Source organism: Microchirus variegatus, assembly GCF_963457635.1.
Source record: "Microchirus variegatus genome assembly, chromosome: 4".
NCBI classification, from domain to species: Eukaryota; Metazoa; Chordata; class Actinopteri; order Pleuronectiformes; family Soleidae; genus Microchirus; species Microchirus variegatus.
In genome coordinates, this window is record NC_139805.1 from 34,554,079 (window position 1) to 34,579,405 (window position 25,327).

Genomic DNA, 25,327 nt, shown 5'->3' on the forward strand with positions numbered 1-25,327 from the left:
TGAATTTTTGAAAATCCGGAAAGCGATCCATGCACTTGGACATTCCAAGTATGTTGGAATGTCTTGAAATTGTACTCGGTCATAGTCAACGACGCCCTGAACAAGAATCCATTGAAAATATTTGCATATCTCTTAAGGAATATTTTTAATGAATTTTTGAAAATGATGAAAGTCTGTGCACTTAGGCAGTGACTTAACTTTTTATTCAAAAAAGACCCCAAAGGTATCTTGGAATGTCTTGAAATTGTACACAGTCATAGTCAAGCATGCCCTGAACAAGAATCCGTTGAATATATTTGCATATCTCTTGAAGAATATTTTTAATGAATTTTTGAAAATCAGGAAAGCGATCCATGCACTTGGACATTCCAAGTATGTTGGAATGTCTTGAAATTGTACTCAGTCATAGTCAACGACGCCCTGAACAAGAATCCGTTGAAAATATTTGCATATCGCTTAAGGAATATTTTTAAAGAATTTCTGAAAATCAGGAAAGCGATCCATGCACTTAGGCAGTGACTTAACTTTTTTGTCAAAAAAGACCCCAAAAGTATCTTGGAATGTCTTGAAATTGTACACAGTCATAGTCAAGCATGCCCTGAACAAGAATCCGTTGAATATATTTGCATATCTCTTGAAGAATATTTTTAATGAATTTTTGAAAATCCGAAAAGCGATCCATGCACTTGGACATTCCAAGTATGTTGGAATGTCTTGAAATTGTACTCAGTCATAGTCAACGACGCCCTGAACAAGAATCCGTTGAAAATATTTGTATATCGCTTAAGGAATATTTTTAATGAATTTTTGAAAATCAGGAAAGCAATCCATGCACTTAGGCAGTGACTTAACTTTTTTGTCAAAAAAGACCCCAAAAGTATCTTGGAATGTCTTGAAATTGTACACAGTCATAGTCAAGCATGCCCTGAACAAGAATCCGTTGAATATATTTGCATATCTCTTGAAGAATATTTTTAATGAATTTTTGAAAATCCGAAAAGCGATCCATGCACTTGGACATTCCAAGTATGTTGGAATGTCTTGAAATTGTACTCAGTCATAGTCAACGACGCCCTGAACAAGAATCAATTGAAAATATTTGCATATCTCTTAAGGAATATTTTTAATGAATTTTTGAAAATGAGGAAAGTCTGTGCACTTAGGCAGTGACTTAACTTTTTATTCAAAAAAGACCCCAAAAGTATCTTGGAATGTCTTGAAATTGTACACAGTCATAGTCAAGCATGCCCTGAACAAGAATCCGTTGAATATATTTGCATATCTCTTGAAGAATATTTTTAATGAACTTTTGAAAATCAGGAAAGCGATCCATGCACTTGGACATTCCAAGTATGTTGGAATGTCTTGAAATTGTACTCAGTCATAGTCAACGACGCCCTGAACAAGAATCCGTTGAAAATATTTGCATATCGCTTAAGGAATATTTTTAATGAATTTCTGAAAATGAGGAAAGCGATCCATGCACTTAGGCAGTGACTTAACTTTTTTGTCAAAAAAGACCCCAAAAGTATCTTGGAATGTCTTGAAATTGTACACAGTCATAGTCAAGCATGCCCTGAACAAGAATCCGTTGAATATATTTGCATATCTCTTGAAGAATATTTTTAATGAATTTTTGAAAATCCGGAAAGCGATCCATGCACTTGGACATTCCAAGTATGTTGGAATGTCTTGAAATTGTACTCGGTCATAGTCAACGACGCCCTGAACAAGAATCCATTGAAAATATTTGCATATCTCTTAAGGAATATTTTTAATGAATTTTTGAAAATGATGAAAGTCTGTGCACTTAGGCAGTGACTTAACTTTTTATTCAAAAAAGACCCCAAAGGTATCTTGGAATGTCTTGAAATTGTACACAGTCATAGTCAAGCATGCCCTGAACAAGAATCCGTTGAATATATTTGCATATCTCTTGAAGAATATTTTTAATGAATTTTTGAGAATCAGGAAAGCGATCCATGCACTTGGACATTCCAAGTATGTTGGAATGTCTTGAAATTGTACTCAGTCATAGTCAACGACGCCCTGAACAAGAATCCGTTGAAAATATTTGCATATCGCTTAAGGAATATTTTTAAAGAATTTCTGAAAATCAGGAAAGCGATCCATGCACTTAGGCAGTGACTTAACTTTTTCGTCAAAAAAGACCCCAAAAGTATCTTGGAATGTCTTGAAATTGTACACAGTCATAGTCAAGCATGCCCTGAACAAGAATCCGTTGAATATATTTGCATATCTCTTGAAGAATATTTTTAATGAATTTTTGAAAATCCGGAAAGCGATCCATGCACTTGGACATTCCAAGTATGTTGGAATGTCTTGAAATTGTACTCGGTCATAGTCAACGACGCCCTGAACAAGAATCCATTGAAAATATTTGCATATCTCTTAAGGAATATTTTTAATGAATTTTTGAAAATGATGAAAGTCTGTGCACTTAGGCAGTGACTTAACTTTTTATTCCAAAAAGACCCCAAAGGTATCTTGGAATGTCTTGAAATTGTACACAGTCATAGTCAAGCATGCCCTGAACAAGAATCCGTTGAATATATTTGCATATCTCTTGAAGAATATTTTTAATGAACTTTTGAAAATCAGGAAAGCGATCCATGCACTTGGACATTCCAAGTATGTTGGAATGTCTTGAAATTGTACTCAGTCATAGTCAACGACGCCCTGAACAAGAATCCGTTGAAAATATTTGCATATCGCTTAAGGAATATTTTTAATGAATTTTTGAAAATCAGGAAAGCGATCCATGCACTTAGGCAGTGACTTAACTTTTTTGTCAAAAAAGACCCCAAAAGTATCTTGGAATGTCTTGAAATTGTACACAGTCATAGTCAAGCATGCCCTGAACAAGAATCCGTTGAATATATTTGCATATCTCTTGAAGAATATTTTTAATGAATTTTTGAAAATCCGAAAAGCGATCCATGCACTTGGACATTCCAAGTATGTTGGAATGTCTTGAAATTGTACTCAGTCATAGTCAACGACGCCCTGAACAAGAATCAATTGAAAATATTTGCATATCTCTTAAGGAATATTTTTAATGAATTTTTGAAAATGAGGAAAGTCTGTGCACTTAGGCAGTGACTTAACTTTTTATTCAAAAAAGACCCCAAAAGTATCTTGGAATGTCTTGAAATTGTACACAGTCATAGTCAAGCATGCCCTGAACAAGAATCCGTTGAATATATTTGCATATCTCTTGAAGAATATTTTTAATGAACTTTTGAAAATCAGGAAAGCGATCCATGCACTTGGACATTCCAAGTATGTTGGAATGTCTTGAAATTGTACTCAGTCATAGTCAACGACGCCCTGAACAAGAATCCGTTGAAAATATTTGCATATCGTTTAAGGAATATTTTTAAAGAATTTCTGAAAATCAGGAAAGCGATCCATGCACTTAGGCAGTGACTTAACTTTTTCGTCAAAAAAGACCCCAAAAGTATCTTGGAATGTCTTGAAATTGTACACAGTCATAGTCAAGCATGCCCTGAACAAGAATCCGTTGAATATATTTGCATATCTCTTGAAGAATATTTTTAATGAATTTTTGAAAATCCGGAAAGCGATCCATGCACTTGGACATTCCAAGTATGTTGGAATGTCTTGAAATTGTACTCGGTCATAGTCAACGACGCCCTGAACAAGAATCCATTGAAAATATTTGCATATCTCTTAAGGAATATTTTTAATGAATTTTTGAAAATGATGAAAGTCTGTGCACTTAGGCAGTGACTTAACTTTTTATTCAAAAAAGACCCCAAAGGTATCTTGGAATGTCTTGAAATTGTACACAGTCATAGTCAAGCATGCCCTGAACAAGAATCCGTTGAATATATTTGCATATCTCTTGAAGAATATTTTTAATGAATTTTTGAAAATCAGGAAAGCGATCCATGCACTTGGACATTCCAAGTATGTTGGAATGTCTTGAAATTGTACTCAGTCATAGTCAACGACGCCCTGAACAAGAATCCGTTGAAAATATTTGCATATCGCTTAAGGAATATTTTTAAAGAATTTCTGAAAATCAGGAAAGCGATCCATGCACTTAGGCAGTGACTTAACTTTTTTGTCAAAAAAGACCCCAAAAGTATCTTGGAATGTCTTGAAATTGTACACAGTCATAGTCAAGCATGCCCTGAACAAGAATCCGTTGAATATATTTGCATATCTCTTGAAGAATATTTTTAATGAATTTTTGAAAATCCGAAAAGCGATCCATGCACTTGGACATTCCAAGTATGTTGGAATGTCTTGAAATTGTACTCAGTCATAGTCAACGACGCCCTGAACAAGAATCCGTTGAAAATATTTGCATATCGCTTAAGGAATATTTTTAATGAATTTTTGAAAATCAGGAAAGCAATCCATGCACTTAGGCAGTGACTTAACTTTTTTGTCAAAAAAGACCCCAAAAGTATCTTGGAATGTCTTGAAATTGTACACAGTCATAGTCAAGCATGCCCTGAACAAGAATCCGTTGAATATATTTGCATATCTCTTGAAGAATATTTTTAATGAATTTTTGAAAATCCGAAAAGCGATCCATGCACTTGGACATTCCAAGTATGTTGGAATGTCTTGAAATTGTACTCAGTCATAGTCAACGACGCCCTGAACAAGAATCAATTGAAAATATTTGCATATCTCTTAAGGAATATTTTTAATGAATTTTTGAAAATGAGGAAAGTCTGTGCACTTAGGCAGTGACTTAACTTTTTATTCAAAAAAGACCCCAAAAGTATCTTGGAATGTCTTGAAATTGTACACAGTCATAGTCAAGCATGCCCTGAACAAGAATCCGTTGAATATATTTGCATATCTCTTGAAGAATATTTTTAATGAACTTTTGAAAATCAGGAAAGCGATCCATGCACTTGGACATTCCAAGTATGTTGGAATGTCTTGAAATTGTACTCAGTCATAGTCAACGACGCCCTGAACAAGAATCCGTTGAAAATATTTGCATATCGCTTAAGGAATATTTTTAATGAATTTCTGAAAATGAGGAAAGCGATCCATGCACTTAGGCAGTGACTTAACTTTTTTGTCAAAAAAGACCCCAAAAGTATCTTGGAATGTCTTGAAATTGTACACAGTCATAGTCAAGCATGCCCTGAACAAGAATCCGTTGAATATATTTGCATATCTCTTGAAGAATATTTTTAATGAATTTTTGAAAATCCGGAAAGCGATCCATGCACTTGGACATTCCAAGTATGTTGGAATGTCTTGAAATTGTACTCGGTCATAGTCAACGACGCCCTGAACAAGAATCCATTGAAAATATTTGCATATCTCTTAAGGAATATTTTTAATGAATTTTTGAAAATGATGAAAGTCTGTGCACTTAGGCAGTGACTTAACTTTTTATTCAAAAAAGACCCCAAAGGTATCTTGGAATGTCTTGAAATTGTACACAGTCATAGTCAAGCATGCCCTGAACAAGAATCCGTTGAATATATTTGCATATCTCTTGAAGAATATTTTTAATGAATTTTTGAGAATCAGGAAAGCGATCCATGCACTTGGACATTCCAAGTATGTTGGAATGTCTTGAAATTGTACTCAGTCATAGTCAACGACGCCCTGAACAAGAATCCGTTGAAAATATTTGCATATCGCTTAAGGAATTTTTTTAAAGAATTTCTGAAAATCAGGAAAGCGATCCATGCACTTAGGCAGTGACTTAACTTTTTCGTCAAAAAAGACCCCAAAAGTATCTTGGAATGTCTTGAAATTGTACACAGTCATAGTCAAGCATGCCCTGAACAAGAATCCGTTGAATATATTTGCATATCTCTTGAAGAATATTTTTAATGAATTTTTGAAAATCCGAAAAGCGATCCATGCACTTGGACATTCCAAGTATGTTGGAATGTCTTGAAATTGTACTCAGTCATAGTCAACGACGCCCTGAACAAGAATCAATTGAAAATATTTGCATATCTCTTAAGGAATATTTTTAATGAATTTTTGAAAATGAGGAAAGTCTGTGCACTTAGGCAGTGACTTAACTTTTTATTCAAAAAAGACCCCAAAAGTATCTTGGAATGTCTTGAAATTGTACACAGTCATAGTCAAGCATGCCCTGAACAAGAATCCGTTGAATATATTTGCATATCTCTTGAAGAATATTTTTAATGAACTTTTGAAAATCAGGAAAGCGATCCATGCACTTGGACATTTCAAGTATGTTGGAATGTCTTGAAATTGTACTCAGTCATAGTCAACGACGCCCTGAACAAGAATCCGTTGAAAATATTTGCATATCGTTTAAGGAATATTTTTAAAGAATTTCTGAAAATCAGGAAAGCGATCCATGCACTTAGGCAGTGACTTAACTTTTTCGTCAAAAAAGACCCCAAAAGTATCTTGGAATGTCTTGAAATTGTACACAGTCATAGTCAAGCATGCCCTGAACAAGAATCCGTTGAATATATTTGCATATCTCTTGAAGAATATTTTTAATGAATTTTTGAAAATCCGGAAAGCGATCCATGCACTTGGACATTCCAAGTATGTTGGAATGTCTTGAAATTGTACTCGGTCATAGTCAACGACGCCCTGAACAAGAATCCATTGAAAATATTTGCATATCTCTTAAGGAATATTTTTAATGAATTTTTGAAAATGATGAAAGTCTGTGCACTTAGGCAGTGACTTAACTTTTTATTCCAAAAAGACCCCAAAGGTATCTTGGAATGTCTTGAAATTGTACACAGTCATAGTCAAGCATGCCCTGAACAAGAATCCGTTGAATATATTTGCATATCTCTTGAAGAATATTTTTAATGAACTTTTGAAAATCAGGAAAGCGATCCATGCACTTGGACATTCCAAGTATGTTGGAATGTCTTGAAATTGTACTCGGTCATAGTCAACGACGCCCTGAACAAGAATCCATTGAAAATATTTGCATATCTCTTAAGGAATATTTTTAATGAATTTTTGAAAATGATGAAAGTCTGTGCACTTAGGCAGTGACTTAACTTTTTATTCCAAAAAGACCCCAAAGGTATCTTGGAATGTCTTGAAATTGTACACAGTCATAGTCAAGCATGCCCTGAACAAGAATCCGTTGAATATATTTGCATATCTCTTGAAGAATATTTTTAATGAACTTTTGAAAATCAGGAAAGCGATCCATGCACTTGGACATTCCAAGTATGTTGGAATGTCTTGAAATTGTACTCAGTCATAGTCAACGACGCCCTGAACAAGAATCCGTTGAAAATATTTGCATATCGCTTAAGGAATATTTTTAATGAATTTTTGAAAATCAGGAAAGCGATCCATGCACTTAGGCAGTGACTTAACTTTTTTGTCAAAAAAGACCCCAAAAGTATCTTGGAATGTCTTGAAATTGTACACAGTCATAGTCAAGCATGCCCTGAACAAGAATCCGTTGAATATATTTGCATATCTCTTGAAGAATATTTTTAATGAATTTTTGAAAATCCGAAAAGCGATCCATGCACTTGGACATTCCAAGTATGTTGGAATGTCTTGAAATTGTACTCAGTCATAGTCAACGACGCCCTGAACAAGAATCAATTGAAAATATTTGCATATCTCTTAAGGAATATTTTTAATGAATTTTTGAAAATGAGGAAAGTCTGTGCACTTAGGCAGTGACTTAACTTTTTATTCAAAAAAGACCCCAAAAGTATCTTGGAATGTCTTGAAATTGTACACAGTCATAGTCAAGCATGCCCTGAACAAGAATCCGTTGAATATATTTGCATATCTCTTGAAGAATATTTTTAATGAACTTTTGAAAATCAGGAAAGCGATCCATGCACTTGGACATTCCAAGTATGTTGGAATGTCTTGAAATTGTACTCAGTCATAGTCAACGACGCCCTGAACAAGAATCCGTTGAAAATATTTGCATATCGTTTAAGGAATATTTTTAAAGAATTTCTGAAAATCAGGAAAGCGATCCATGCACTTAGGCAGTGACTTAACTTTTTCGTCAAAAAAGACCCCAAAAGTATCTTGGAATGTCTTGAAATTGTACACAGTCATAGTCAAGCATGCCCTGAACAAGAATCCGTTGAATATATTTGCATATCTCTTGAAGAATATTTTTAATGAATTTTTGAAAATCCGGAAAGCGATCCATGCACTTGGACATTCCAAGTATGTTGGAATGTCTTGAAATTGTACTCAGTCATAGTCAACAACGCCCTGAACAAGAATCCATTGAAAATATTTGCATATCTCTTAAGGAATATTTTTAATGAATTTTTGAAAATGAGGAAAGTCTGTGCACTTAGGCAGTGACTTAACTTTTTATTCAAAAAAGACCCCAAAAGTATCTTGGAATGTCTTGAAATTGTACACAGTCATAGTCAAGCATGCCCTGAACAAGAATCCGTTGAATATATTTGCATATCTCTTGAAGAATATTTTTAATGAACTTTTGAAAATCAGGAAAGCGATCCATGCACTTGGACATTCCAAGTTTGTTGGAATGTTTTGAAATTGTACTCAGTCATAGTCAACGACGCCCTGAACAAGAATCCGTTGAAAATATTTGCATATCGCTTAAGGAATATTTTTAATGAATTTTTGAAAATCAGAAAAGCGATCCATGCACTTAGGCAGTGACTTAACTTTTTTGTCAAAAAAGACCCCAAAAGTATCTTGGAATGTCTTGAAATTGTACACAGTCATAGTCAAGCATGCCCTGAACAAGAATCCGTTGAATATATTTGCATATCTCTTGAAGAATATTTTTAATGAATTTTTGAAAATCCGAAAAGCGATCCATGCACTTGGACATTCCAAGTATGTTGGAATGTCTTGAAATTGTACTCAGTCATAGTCAACGACGCCCTGAACAAGAATCAATTGAAAATATTTGCATATCTCTTAAGGAATATTTTTAATGAATTTTTGAAAATGAGGAAAGTCTGTGCACTTAGGCAGTGACTTAACTTTTTATCCAAAAAAGACCCCAAAGGTATCTTGGAATGTCTTGAAATTGTACACAGTCATAGTCAAGCATGCCCTGAACAAGAATCCGTTGAATATATTTGCATATCTCTTGAAGAATATTTTTAATGAACTTTTGAAAATCAGGAAAGCTATCCATGCACTTGGACATTCCAAGTATGTTGGAATGTCTTGAAATTGTACTCAGTCATAGTCAACGACGCCCTGAACAAGAATCTGTTGAAAATATTTGCATATCGCTTAAGGAATATTTTTAATGAATTTTTGAAAATCAGGAAAGCGATCCATGCACTTAGGCAGTGACTTAACTTTTTATTCAAAAAAAGACCCCAAAAGTATCTTGGAATGTCTTGAAATTGTACACAGTCATAGTCAAGCATGCCCTGAACAAGAATACGTTGAATATATTTGCATATCTCTTGAAGAATATTTTTAATGAATTTTTGAAAATCCGAAAAGCGATCCATGCACTTGGACATTCCAAGTATGTTGGAATGTCTTGAAATTGTACGCAGTCATAGTCAACGACGCCCTGAACAAGAATCAATTGAAAACATTTGCATATCTCTTAAGGAATATTTTTAATGAATTTTTGAAAATTAGGAAAGCGATCCATGCACTTAGGCAGTGACTTAACTTTTGATGTTTTTGGTTTGTTTTTAAAGCATTAAAGCTGCAGGAATTCATCCATGTCGCCCAGTCGCTGGAAACAAACGTTTGGACACCATGGATCACACAGCAGGAAATAAGGTGAGACGGAGGAAACGATCCATTTGCCCTGATGCACTTAGTGACTTGACTTTTTTTTCAAAAAAGACCCCAAAAGTATCTTGGAATGTCTTGAAATTGTACACAGTCATAGTCAAGCATGCCCTGAACAAGAATCCGTTGAATATATTTGCATATCTCTTGAGGAATATTTTTAATGAATTTTTGAAAATCAGGAAAGCGATCCATGCACTTAGGCAGTGACTTAACTTTTGATGTTTTTGGGTTGTTTTTAAAGAATTAAAGCTGCAGGAGTTCATCCATGTCGTCCAGTCGCTGGAAACAAACGTTTGGACACCGTGGATCACACAGCAGGATATCAGGTGAGACAAAGGAAACGATCCATTTGCCCTGATGCACTTAGTGACTTGACTTTTTTTTCAAAAAAGACCCCAAAAGTAAATTGGAATGTCTTGAAATTGTACACAGTCATAGTCAAGCATGCCCTGAATAAGAATCCGTTGAATATATTTGCATATCTCTTGAAGAATATTTTAAATGAATTTTTGAAAATCCGGAAAGCGATCCATGCACTTGGACATTCCAAGTATGTTGGAATGTCTTGAAATTGTACTCAGTCATAGTCAACGACGCCCTGAACAAGAATCCGTTGAAAATATTTGCATATCGCTTAAGGAATATTTTTAATGAATTTTTGAAAATCAGGAAAGCGATCCATGCACTTAGGCAGTGACTTAACTTTTTCGTCAAAAAAGACCCCAAAAGTATCTTGGAATGTCTTGAAATTGTACACAGTCATAGTCAAGCATGCCCTGAACAAGAATCCGTTGAATATATTTGCATATCTCTTGAAGAATATTTTTAATGAATTTTTGAAAATCCGGAAAGCGATCCATGCACTTGGACATTCCAAGTATGTTGGAATGTCTTGAAATTGTACTCGGTCATAGTCAACGACGCCCTGAACAAGAATCCATTGAAAATATTTGCATATCTCTTAAGGAATATTTTTAATGAATTTTTGGAAATGAGGAAAGTCTGTGCACTTAGGCAGTGACTTAACTTTTTATTCAAAAAAGACCCCAAAAGTATCTTGGAATGTCTTGAAATTGTACACAGTCATAGTCAAGCATGCCCTGAACAAGAATCCGTTGAATATATTTGCATATCTCTTGAAGAATATTTTTAATGAATTTTTGAAAATCCGGAAAGCGATCCATGCACTTGGACATTCCAAGTATGTTGGAATGTCTTGAAATTGTACTCAGTCATAGTCAACGACGCCCTGAACAAGAATCCGTTGAAAATATTTGCATATCGTTTAAGGAATATTTTTAAAGAATTTCTGAAAATCAGGAAAGCGATCCATGCACTTAGGCAGTGACTTAACTTTTTCGTCAAAAAAGACCCCAAAAGTATCTTGGAATGTCTTGAAATTGTACTCAGTCATAGTCAACGACGCCCTGAACAAGAATCCGTTGAATATATTTGCATATCTCTTGAAGAATATTTTTAATGAACTTTTGAAAATCAGGAAAGTGATCCATGCACTTGGACATTCCAAGTATGTTGGAATGTCTTGAAATTGTACTCAGTCATAGTCAACGACGCCCTGAACAAGAATCCGTTGAAAATATTTGCATATCGCTTAAGGAATATTTTTAATGAATTTTTGAAAATCAGGAAAGCGATCCATGCACTTAGGCAGTGACTTAACTTTTTTGTCAAAAAAGACCCCAAAAGTATCTTGGAATGTCTTGAAATTGTACACAGTCATAGTCAAGCATGCCCTGAACAAGAATACGTTGAATATATTTGCATATCTCTTGAAGAATATTTTTAATGAATTTTTGAAAATCCGGAAAGCGATCCATGCACTTGGACATTCCAAGTATGTTGGAATGTCTTGAAATTGTACTCAGTCATAGTCAACGACGCCCTGAACAAGAATCCGTTGAAAATATTTGCATATCGTTTAAGGAATATTTTTAAAGAATTTCTGAAAATCAGGAAAGCGATCCATGCACTTAGGCAGTGACTTAACTTTTTCGTCAAAAAAGACCCCAAAAGTATCTTGGAATGTCTTGAAATTGTACTCAGTCATAGTCAACGACGCCCTGAACAAGAATCCCTTGAAAATATTTGCATATCGCTTAAGGAATATTTTTAATGAATTTTTGAAAATCAGGAAAGCAATCCATGCACTTAGGCAGTGACTTAACTTTTTTGTCAAAAAAGACCCCAAAAGTATCTTGGAATGTCTTGAAATTGTACACAGTCATAGTCAAGCATGCCCTGAACAAGAAACCGTTGAATATATTTGCATATCTCTTGAAGAATATTTTTAATGAATTTTTGAAAATCCGAAAAGCGATCCATGCACTTGGACATTCCAAGTATGTTGGAATGTCTTGAAATTGTAATCAGTCATAGTCAACGACGCCCTGAACAAGAATCAATTGAAAATATTTGCATATCTCTTAAGGATTATTTTTAATGAATTTTTGAAAATGAGGAAAGTCTGTGCACTTAGGCAGTGACTTAACTTTTTATTCAAAAAAGACCCCAAAAGTATCTTGATATGTCTTGAAATTGTACACAGTCATAGTCAAGCATGCCCTGAACAAGAATCCGTTGAATATATTTGCATATCTCTTGAAGAATATTTTTAATGAACTTTTGAAAATCAGGAAAGCGATCCATGCACTTGGACATTCCAAGTATGTTGGAATGTCTTGAAATTGTACTCAGTCATAGTCAACGACGCCCTGAACAAGAATCCGTTGAAAATATTTGCATATCGTTTAAGGAATATTTTTAAAGAATTTCTGAAAATCAGGAAAGCGATCCATGCACTTAGGCAGTGACTTAACTTTTTCGTCAAAAAAGACCCCAAAAGTATCTTGGAATGTCTTGAAATTGTACACAGTCATAGTCAAGCATGCCCTGAACAAGAATCCGTTGAATATATTTGCATATCTCTTGAAGAATATTTTTAATGAACTTTTGAAAATCAGGAAAGCGATCCATGCACTTGGACATTCAAAGTATGTTGGAATGTCTTGAAATTGTACTCAGTCATAGTCAACGACGCCCTGAACAAGAATCCGTTGAAAATATTTGCATATCGCTTAAGGAATATTTTTAATGAATTTTTGAAAATCAGGAAAGCGATCCATGCACTTAGGCAGTGACTTAACTTTTTTGTCAAAAAAGACCCCAAAAGTATCTTGGAATGTCTTGAAATTGTGCACAGTCATAGTCAAGCATGCCCTGAACAAGAATCCGTTGAATATATTTGCATATCTCTTGAAGAATATTTTTAATGAATTTTTGAAAATCCGGAAAGCTATCCATGCACTTGGACATTCCAAGTAAGTTGGAATGTCTTGAAATTGTACTCAGTCATAGTCAACGACGCCCTGAACAAGAATCTATTGAAAATATTTGCATATCTTTCAAGGAATATTTTTAATGAATTTTTGAAAATGAGGAATTTCTGTGCACTTAGGCAGTGACTTAACTTTTTATTCAAAAAAGACCCCAAAAGTATCTTGGAATGTCTTGAAATTGTACACAGTCATAGTCAAGCATGCCCTGAACAAGAATCCGTTGAATATATTTGCATATCTCTTGAAGAATATTTTTAATGAACTTTTGAAAATCAGGAAAGCGATCCATGTACCTGGACATTCAAAGTATGTTGGAATGTCTTGAAATTGTACTCGGTCACAGTCAACGACGCCCTGAACAAGAATCCGTTGAAAATATTTGCATATCGCTTAAGGAATATTTTTAATGAATTTTTGAAAATCAGGAAAGCGATCCATGCACTTAGGCAGTGACTTAACTTTTTCGTCAAAAAAGACCCCAAAAGTATCTTGGAATGTCTTGAAATTGTACACAGTCATAGTCAAGCATGCCCTGAACAAGAATCCGTTGAATATATTTGCATATCTCTTGAAGAATATTTTTAATGAATTTTTGAAAATCCGAAAAGCGATCCATGCACTTGGACATTCCAAGTATGTTGGAATGTCTTGAAATTGTACTCAGTCATAGTCAACGACGCCCTGAACAAGAATCAATTGAAAATATTTGCATATCTCTTAAGGAATATTTTTAATGAATTTTTGAAAATGAGGAAAGTCTGTGCACTTAGGCAGTGACTTAACTTTTTATTCAAAAAAGACCCCAAAAGTATCTTGGAATGTCTTGAAATTGTACACAGTCATAGTCAAGCATGCCCTGAACAAGAATCCGTTGAATATATTTGCATATCTCTTGAAGAATATTTTTAATGAACTTTTGAAAATCAGGAAAGCGATCCATGCACTTGGACATTTCAAGTATGTTGGAATGTCTTGAAATTGTACTCAGTCATAGTCAACGACGCCCTGAACAAGAATCCGTTGAAAATATTTGCATATCGTTTAAGGAATATTTTTAAAGAATTTCTGAAAATCAGGAAAGCGATCCATGCACTTAGGCAGTGACTTAACTTTTTCGTCAAAAAAGACCCCAAAAGTATCTTGGAATGTCTTGAAATTGTACACAGTCATAGTCAAGCATGCCCTGAACAAGAATCCGTTGAATATATTTGCATATCTCTTGAAGAATATTTTTAATGAATTTTTGAAAATCCGGAAAGCGATCCATGCACTTGGACATTCCAAGTATGTTGGAATGTCTTGAAATTGTACTCGGTCATAGTCAACGACGCCCTGAACAAGAATCCATTGAAAATATTTGCATATCTCTTAAGGAATATTTTTAATGAATTTTTGAAAATGATGAAAGTCTGTGCACTTAGGCAGTGACTTAACTTTTTATTCAAAAAAGACCCCAAAGGTATCTTGGAATGTCTTGAAATTGTACACAGTCATAGTCAAGCATGCCCTGAACAAGAATCCGTTGAATATATTTGCATATCTCTTGAAGAATATTTTTAATGAACTTTTGAAAATCAGGAAAGCGATCCATGCACTTGGACATTCCAAGTATGTTGGAATGTCTTGAAATTGTACTCAGTCATAGTCAACGACGCCCTGAACAAGAATCCGTTGAAAATATTTGCATATCGCTTAAGGAATATTTTTAATGAATTTTTGAAAATCAGGAAAGCGATCCATGCACTTAGGCAGTGACTTAACTTTTTTGTCAAAAAAGACCCCAAAAGTATCTTGGAATGTCTTGAAATTGTACACAGTCATAGTCAAGCATGCCCTGAACAAGAATCCGTTGAATATATTTGCATATCTCTTGAAGAATATTTTTAATGAATTTTTGAAAATCCGAAAAGCGATCCATGCACTTGGACATTCCAAGTATGTTGGAATGTCTTGAAATTGTACTCAGTCATAGTCAACGACGCCCTGAACAAGAATCAATTGAAAATATTTGCATATCTCTTAAGGAATATTTTTAATGAATTTTTGAAAATGAGGAAAGTCTGTGCACTTAGGCAGTGACTTAACTTTTTATTCAAAAAAGACCCCAAAAGTATCTTGGAATGTCTTGAAATTGTACACAGTCATAGTCAAGCATGCCCTGAACAAGAATCCGTTGAATATATTTGCATATCTCTTGAAGAATATTTTTAATGAACTTTTGAAAATCAGGAAAGCGATCCATGCACTTGGACATTCCAAGTATGTTGGAATGTCTTGAAATTGTACTCAGTCATAGTCAACGACGCCCTGAACAAGAATCCGTTGAAAATATTTGCATATCGTTTAAGGAATATTTTTAAAGAATTTCTGAAAATCAGGAAAGCGATCCATGCACTTAGGCAGTGACTTAACTTTTTCGTCAAAAAAGACCCCAAAAGTATCTTGGAATGTCTTGAAATTGTACACAGTCATAGTCAAGCATGCCCTGAACAAGAATCCGTTGAATATATTTGCATATCTCTTGAAGAATATTTTTAATGAATTTTTGAAAATCCGGAAAGCGATCCATGCACTTGGACATTCCAAGTATGTTGGAATGTCTTGAAATTGTACTCAGTCATAGTCAACAACGCCCTGAACAAGAATCCATTGAAAATATTTGCATATCTCTTAAGGAATATTTTTAATGAATTTTTGAAAATGAGGAAAGTCTGTGCACTTAGGCAGTGACTTAACTTTTTATTCAAAAAAGACCCCAAAAGTATCTTGGAATGTCTTGAAATTGTACACAGTCATAGTCAAGCATGCCCTGAACAAGAATCCGTTGAATATATTTGCATATCTCTTGAAGAATATTTTTAATGAACTTTTGAAAATCAGGAAAGCGATCCATGCACTTGGACATTCCAAGTATGTTGGAATGTTTTGAAATTGTACTCAGTCATAGTCAACGACGCCCTGAACAAGAATCCGTTGAAAATATTTGCATATCGCTTAAGGAATATTTTTAATGAATTTTTGAAAATCAGAAAAGCGATCCATGCACTTAGGCAGTGACTTAACTTTTTTGTCAAAAAAGACCCCAAAAGTATCTTGGAATGTCTTGAAATTGTACACAGTCATAGTCAAGCATGCCCTGAACAAGAATCCGTTGAATATATTTGCATATCTCTTGAAGAATATTTTTAATGAATTTTTGAAAATCCGAAAAGCGATCCATGCACTTGGACATTCCAAGTATGTTGGAATGTCTTGAAATTGTACTCAGTCATAGTCAACGACGCCCTGAACAAGAATCAATTGAAAATATTTGCATATCTCTTAAGGAATATTTTTAATGAATTTTTGAAAATGAGGAAAGTCTGTGCACTTAGGCAGTGACTTAACTTTTTATCCAAAAAAGACCCCAAAGGTATCTTGGAATGTCTTGAAATTGTACACAGTCATAGTCAAGCATGCCCTGAACAAGAATCCGTTGAATATATTTGCATATCTCTTGAAGAATATTTTTAATGAACTTTTGAAAATCAGGAAAGCTATCCATGCACTTGGACATTCCAAGTATGTTGGAATGTCTTGAAATTGTACTCAGTCATAGTCAACGACGCCCTGAACAAGAATCTGTTGAAAATATTTGCATATCGCTTAAGGAATATTTTTAATGAATTTTTGAAAATCAGGAAAGCGATCCATGCACTTAGGCAGTGACTTAACTTTTTATTCAAAAAAAGACCCCAAAAGTATCTTGGAATGTCTTGAAATTGTACACAGTCATAGTCAAGCATGCCCTGAACAAGAATACGTTGAATATATTTGCATATCTCTTGAAGAATATTTTTAATGAATTTTTGAAAATCCGAAAAGCGATCCATGCACTTGGACATTCCAAGTATGTTGGAATGTCTTGAAATTGTACGCAGTCATAGTCAACGACGCCCTGAACAAGAATCAATTGAAAACATTTGCATATCTCTTAAGGAATATTTTTAATGAATTTTTGAAAATTAGGAAAGCGATCCATGCACTTAGGCAGTGACTTAACTTTTGATGTTTTTGGTTTGTTTTTAAAGCATTAAAGCTGCAGGAATTCATCCATGTCGCCCAGTCGCTGGAAACAAACGTTTGGACACCATGGATCACACAGCAGGAAATAAGGTGAGACGGAGGAAACGATCCATTTGCCCTGATGCACTTAGTGACTTGACTTTTTTTTCAAAAAAGACCCCAAAAGTATCTTGGAATGTCTTGAAATTGTACACAGTCATAGTCAAGCATGCCCTGAACAAGAATCCGTTGAATATATTTGCATATCTCTTGAGGAATATTTTTAATGAATTTTTGAAAATCAGGAAAGCGATCCATGCACTTAGGCAGTGACTTAACTTTTGATGTTTTTGGGTTGTTTTTAAAGAATTAAAGCTGCAGGAGTTCATCCATGTCGTCCAGTCGCTGGAAACAAACGTTTGGACACCGTGGATCACACAGCAGGATATCAGGTGAGACAAAGGAAACGATCCATTTGCCCTGATGCACTTAGTGACTTGACTTTTTTTTCAAAAAAGACCCCAAAAGTAAATTGGAATGTCTTGAAATTGTACACAGTCATAGTCAAGCATGCCCTGAATAAGAATCCGTTGAATATATTTGCATATCTCTTGAAGAATATTTTTAATGAATTTTTGAAAATCCGGAAAGCGATCCATGCACTTGGACATTCCAAGTATGTTGGAATGTCTTGAAATTGTACTCAGTCATAGTCAACGACGCCCTGAACAAGAATCCGTTGAAAATATTTGCATATCGCTTAAGGAATATTTTTAATGAATTTTTGAAAATCAGGAAAGCGATCCATGCACTTAGGCAGTGACTTAACTTTTTCGTCAAAAAAGACCCCAAAAGTATCTTGGAATGTCTTGAAATTGTACACAGTCATAGTCAAGCATGCCCTGAACAAGAATCCGTTGAATATATTTGCATATCTCTTGAAGAATATTTTTAATGAATTTTTGAAAATCCGGAAAGCGATCCATGCACTTGGACATTCCAAGTATGTTGGAATGTCTTGAAATTGTACTCGGTCATAGTCAACGACGCCCTGAACAAGAATCCATTGAAAATATTTGCATATCTCTTAAGGAATATTTTTAATGAATTTTTGGAAATGAGGAAAGTCTGTGCACTTAGGCAGTGACTTAACTTTTTATTCAAAAAAGACCCCAAAAGTATCTTGGAATGTCTTGAAATTGTACACAGTCATAGTCAAGCATGCCCTGAACAAGAATCCGTTGAATATATTTGCATATCTCTTGAAGAATATTTTTAATGAATTTTTGAAAATCCGGAAAGCGATCCATGCACTTGGACATTCCAAGTATGTTGGAATGTCTTGAAATTGTACTCAGTCATAGTCAACGACGCCCTGAACAAGAATCCGTTGAAAATATTTGCATATCGTTTAAGGAATATTTTTAAAGAATTTCTGAAAATCAGGAAAGCGATCCATGCACTTAGGCAGTGACTTAACTTTTTCGTCAAAAAAGACCCCAAAAGTATCTTGGAATGTCTTGAAATTGTACTCAGTCATAGTCAACGACGCCCTGAACAAGAATCCGTTGAATATATTTGCATATCTCTTGAAGAATATTTTTAATGAACTTTTGAAAATCAGGAAAGTGATCCATGCACTTGGACATTCCAAGTATGTTGGAATGTCTTGAAATTGTACTCAGTCATAGTCAACGACGCCCTGAACAAGAATCCGTTGAAAATATTTGCATATCGCTTAAGGAATATTTTTAATGAATTTTTGAAAATCAGGAAAGCGATCCATGCACTTAGGCAGTGACTTAACTTTTTTGTCAAAAAAGACCCCAAAAGTATCTTGGAATGTCTTGAAATTGTACACAGTCATAGTCAAGCATGCCCTGAACAAGAATACGTTGAATATATTTGCATATCTCTTGAAGAATATTTTTAATGAATTTTTGAAAATCCGGAAAGCGATCCATGCACTTGGACATTCCAAGTATGTTGGAATGTCTTGAAATTGTACTCAGTCATAGTCAACGACGCCCTGAACAAGAATCCGTTGAAAATATTTGCATATCGTTTAAGGAATATTTTTAAAGAATTTCTGAAAATCAGGAAAGCGATCCATGCACTTAGGCAGTGACTTAACTTTTTCGTCAAAAAAGACCCCAAAAGTATCTTGGAATGTCTTGAAATTGTACTCAGTCATAGTCAACGACGCCCTGAACAAGAATCCCTTGAAAATATTTGCATATCGCTTAAGGAATATTTTTAATGAATTTTTGAAAATCAGGAAAGCAATCCATGCACTTAGGCAGTGACTTAACTTTTTTGTCAAAAAAGACCCCAAAAGTATCTTGGAATGTCTTGAAATTGTACACAGTCATAGTCAAGCATGCCCTGAACAAGAAACCGTTGAATATATTTGCATATCTCTTGAAGAATATTTTTAATGAATTTTTGAAAATCCGAAAAGCGATCCATGCACTTGGACATTCCAAGTATGTTGGAATGTCTTGAAATTGTAATCAGTCATAGTCAACGACGCCCTGAACAAGAATCAATTGAAAATATTTGCATATCTCTTAAGGATTATTTTTAATGAATTTTTGAAAATGAGGAAAGTCTGTGCACTTAGGCAGTGACTTAACTTTTTATTCAAAAAAGACCCCAAAAGTATCTTGATATGTCTTGAAATTGTACACAGTCATAGTCAAGCATGCCCTGAACAAGAATCCGTTGAATATATTTGCATATCTCTTGAAGAATATTTTTAATGAACTTTTGAAAATCAGGAAAGCGATCCATGCACTTGGACATTCCAAGTATGTTGGAATGTCTTGAAATTGTACTCAGTCATAGTCAACGACGCCCTGAACAAGAATCCGTTGAAAATATTTGCATATCGTTTAAGGAATATTTTTAAAGAATTTCTGAAAATCAGGAAAGCGATCCATGCACTTAGGCAGTGACTTAACTTTTTCGTCAAAAAAGACCCCAAAAGTATCTTGGAATGTCTTGAAATTGTACACAGTCATAGTCAAGCATGCCCTGAACAAGAATCCGTTGAATATATTTGCATATCTCTTGAAGAATATTTTTAATGAACTTTTGAAAATCAGGAAAGCGATCCATGCACTTGGACATTCAAAGTATGTTGGAATGTCTTGAAATTGTACTCAGTCATAGTCAACGACGCCCTGAACAAGAATCCGTTGAAAATATTTGCATATCGCTTAAGGAATATTTTTAATGAATTTTTGAAAATCAGGAAAGCGATCCATGCACTTAGGCAGTGACTTAACTTTTTTGTCAAAAAAGACCCCAAAAGTATCTTGGAATGTCTTGAAATTGTGCACAGTCATAGTCAAGCATGCCCTGAACAAGAATCCGTTGAATATATTTGCATATCTCTTGAAGAATATTTTTAATGAATTTTTGAAAATCCGGAAAGCTATCCATGCACTTGGACATTCCAAGTAAGTTGGAATGTCTTGAAATTGTACTCAGTCATAGTCAACGACGCCCTGAACAAGAATCTATTGAAAATATTTGCATATCTTTCAAGGAATATTTTTAATGAATTTTTGAAAATGAGGAATTTCTGTGCACTTAGGCAGTGACTTAACTTTTTATTCAAAAAAGACCCCAAAAGTATCTTGGAATGTCTTGAAATTGTACACAGTCATAGTCAAGCATGCCCTGAACAAGAATACGTTGAATATATTTGCATATCTCTTGAAGAATATTTTTAATGAATTTTTGAAAATCCGAAAAGCGATCCATGCACTTGGACATTCCAAGTATGTTGGAATGTCTTGAAATTGTACGCAGTCATAGTCAACGACGCCCTGAACAAGAATCAATTGAAAACATTTGCATATCTCTTAAGGAATATTTTTAATGAATTTTTGAAAATTAGGAAAGCGATCCATGCACTTAGGCAGTGACTTAACTTTTGATGTTTTTGGTTTGTTTTTAAAGCATTAAAGCTGCAGGAATTCATCCATGTCGCCCAGTCGCTGGAAACAAACGTTTGGACACCATGGATCACACAGCAGGAAATAAGGTGAGACGGAGGAAACGATCCATTTGCCCTGATGCACTTAGTGACTTGACTTTTTTTTCAAAAAAGACCCCAAAAGTATCTTGGAATGTCTTGAAATTGTACACAGTCATAGTCAAGCATGCCCTGAACAAGAATCCGTTGAATATATTTGCATATCTCTTGAGGAATATTTTTAATGAATTTTTGAAAATCAGGAAAGCGATCCATGCACTTAGGCAGTGACTTAACTTTTGATGTTTTTGGGTTGTTTTTAAAGAATTAAAGCTGCAGGAGTTCATCCATGTCGTCCAGTCGCTGGAAACAAACGTTTGGACACCGTGGATCACACAGCAGGATATCAGGTGAGACAAAGGAAACGATCCATTTGCCCTGATGCACTTAGTGACTTGACTTTTTTTTCAAAAAAGACCCCAAAAGTAAATTGGAATGTCTTGAAATTGTACACAGTCATAGTCAAGCATGCCCTGAATAAGAATCCGTTGAATATATTTGCATATCTCTTGAAGAATATTTTTAATGAATTTTTGAAAATCCGGAAAGCGATCCATGCACTTGGACATTCCAAGTATGTTGGAATGTCTTGAAATTGTACTCAGTCATAGTCAACGACGCCCTGAACAAGAATCCGTTGAAAATATTTGCATATCGCTTAAGGAATATTTTTAATGAATTTTTGAAAATCAGGAAAGCGATCCATGCACTTAGGCAGTGACTTAACTTTTTCGTCAAAAAAGACCCCAAAAGTATCTTGGAATGTCTTGAAATTGTACACAGTCATAGTCAAGCATGCCCTGAACAAGAATCCGTTGAATATATTTGCATATCTCTTGAAGAATATTTTTAATGAATTTTTGAAAATCCGGAAAGCGATCCATGCACTTGGACATTCCAAGTATGTTGGAATGTCTTGAAATTGTACTCGGTCATAGTCAACGACGCCCTGAACAAGAATCCATTGAAAATATTTGCATATCTCTTAAGGAATATTTTTAATGAATTTTTGGAAATGAGGAAAGTCTGTGCACTTAGGCAGTGACTTAACTTTTTATTCAAAAAAGACCCCAAAAGTATCTTGGAATGTCTTGAAATTGTACACAGTCATAGTCAAGCATGCCCTGAACAAGAATCCGTTGAATATATTTGCATATCTCTTGAAGAATATTTTTAATGAATTTTTGAAAATCCGGAAAGCGATCCATGCACTTGGACATTCCAAGTATGTTGGAATGTCTTGAAATTGTACTCAGTCATAGTCAACGACGCCCTGAACAAGAATCCGTTGAAAATATTTGCATATCGTTTAAGGAATATTTTTAAAGAATTTCTGAAAATCAGGAAAGCGATCCATGCACTTAGGCAGTGACTTAACTTTTTCGTCAAAAAAGACCCCAAAAGTATCTTGGAATGTCTTGAAATTGTACTCAGTCATAGTCAACGACGCCCTGAACAAGAATCCGTTGAATATATTTGCATATCTCTTGAAGAATATTTTTAATGAACTTTTGAAAATCAGGAAAGTGATCCATGCACTTGGACATTCCAAGTATGTTGGAATGTCTTGAAATTGTACTCAGTCATAGTCAACGACGCCCTGAACAAGAATCCGTTGAAAATATTTGCATATCGCTTAAGGAATATTTTTAATGAATTTTTGAAAATCAGGAAAGCGATCCATGCACTTAGGCAGTGACTTAACTTTTTTGTCAAAAAAGACCCCAAAAGTATCTTGGAATGTCTTGAAATTGTACACAGTCATAGTCAAGCATGCCCTGAACAAGAATACGTTGAATATATTTGCATATCTCTTGAAGAATATTTTTAATGAATTTTTGAAAATCCGGAAAGCGATCCATGCACTTGGACATTCCAAGTATGTTGGAATGTCTTGAAATTGTACTCAGTCATAGTCAACGACGCCCTGAACAAGAATCCGTTGAAAATATTTGCATATCGTTTAAGGAATATTTTTAAAGAATTTCTGAAAATCAGGAAAGCGATCCATGCACTTAGGCAGTGACTTAACTTTTTCGTCAAAAAAGACCCCAAAAGTATCTTGGAATGTCTTGAAATTGTACTCAGTCATAGTCAACGACGCCCTGAACAAGAATCCCTTGAAAATATTTGCATATCGCTTAAGGAATATTTTTAATGAATTTTTGAAAATCAGGAAAGCAATCCATGCACTTAGGCAGTGACTTAACTTTTTTGTCAAAAAAGACCCCAAAAGTATCTTGGAATGTCTTGAAATTGTACACAGTCATAGTCAAGCATGCCCTGAACAAGAAACCGTTGAATATATTTGCATATCTCTTGAAGAATATTTTTAATGAATTTTTGAAAATCCGAAAAGCGATCCATGCACTTGGACATTCCAAGTATGTTGGAATGTCTTGAAATTGTAATCAGTCATAGTCAACGACGCCCTGAACAAGAATCAATTGAAAATATTTGCATATCTCTTAAGGATTATTTTTAATGAATTTTTGAAAATGAGGAAAGTCTGTGCACTTAGGCAGTGACTTAACTTTTTATTCAAAAAAGACCCCAAAAGTATCTTGATATGTCTTGAAATTGTACACAGTCATAGTCAAGCATGCCCTGAACAAGAATCCGTTGAATATATTTGCATATCTCTTGAAGAATATTTTTAATGAACTTTTGAAAATCAGGAAAGCGATCCATGCACTTGGACATTCCAAGTATGTTGGAATGTCTTGAAATTGTACTCAGTCATAGTCAACGACGCCCTGAACAAGAATCCGTTGAAAATATTTGCATATCGTTTAAGGAATATTTTTAAAGAATTTCTGAAAATCAGGAAAGCGATCCATGCACTTAGGCAGTGACTTAACTTTTTCGTCAAAAAAGACCCCAAAAGTATCTTGGAATGTCTTGAAATTGTACACAGTCATAGTCAAGCATGCCCTGAACAAGAATCCGTTGAATATATTTGCATATCTCTTGAAGAATATTTTTAATGAACTTTTGAAAATCAGGAAAGCGATCCATGCACTTGGACATTCAAAGTATGTTGGAATGTCTTGAAATTGTACTCAGTCATAGTCAACGACGCCCTGAACAAGAATCCGTTGAAAATATTTGCATATCGCTTAAGGAATATTTTTAATGAATTTTTGAAAATCAGGAAAGCGATCCATGCACTTAGGCAGTGACTTAACTTTTTTGTCAAAAAAGACCCCAAAAGTATCTTGGAATGTCTTGAAATTGTGCACAGTCATAGTCAAGCATGCCCTGAACAAGAATCCGTTGAATATATTTGCATATCTCTTGAAGAATATTTTTAATGAATTTTTGAAAATCCGGAAAGCTATCCATGCACTTGGACATTCCAAGTAAGTTGGAATGTCTTGAAATTGTACTCAGTCATAGTCAACGACGCCCTGAACAAGAATCTATTGAAAATATTTGCATATCTTTCAAGGAATATTTTTAATGAATTTTTGAAAATGAGGAATTTCTGTGCACTTAGGCAGTGACTTAACTTTTTATTCAAAAAAGACCCCAAAAGTATCTTGGAATGTCTTGAAATTGTACACAGTCATAGTCAAGCATGCCCTGAACAAGAATCCGTTGAATATATTTGCATATCTCTTGAAGAATATTTTTAATGAACTTTTGAAAATCAGGAAAGCGATCCATGTACCTGGACATTCAAAGTATGTTGGAATGTCTTGAAATTGTACTCGGTCACAGTCAACGACGCCCTGAACAAGAATCCGTTGAAAATATTTGCATATCGCTTAAGGAATATTTTTAATGAATTTTTGAAAATCAGGAAAGCGATCCATGCACTTAGGCAGTGACTTAACTTTTTCGTCAAAAAAGACCCCAAAAGTATCTTGGAATGTCTTGAAATTGTACACAGTCATAGTCAAGCATGCCCTGAACAAGAATCCGTTGAATATATTTGCATATCTCTTGAAGAATATTTTTAATGAACTTTTGAAAATCAGGAAAGCGATCCATGCACTTGGACATTCCAAGTATGTTGGAATGTCTTGAAATTGTACTCAGTCATAGTCAACGACGCCCTGAACAAGAATCCGTTGAAAATATTTGCATATCGCTTAAGGAATATTTT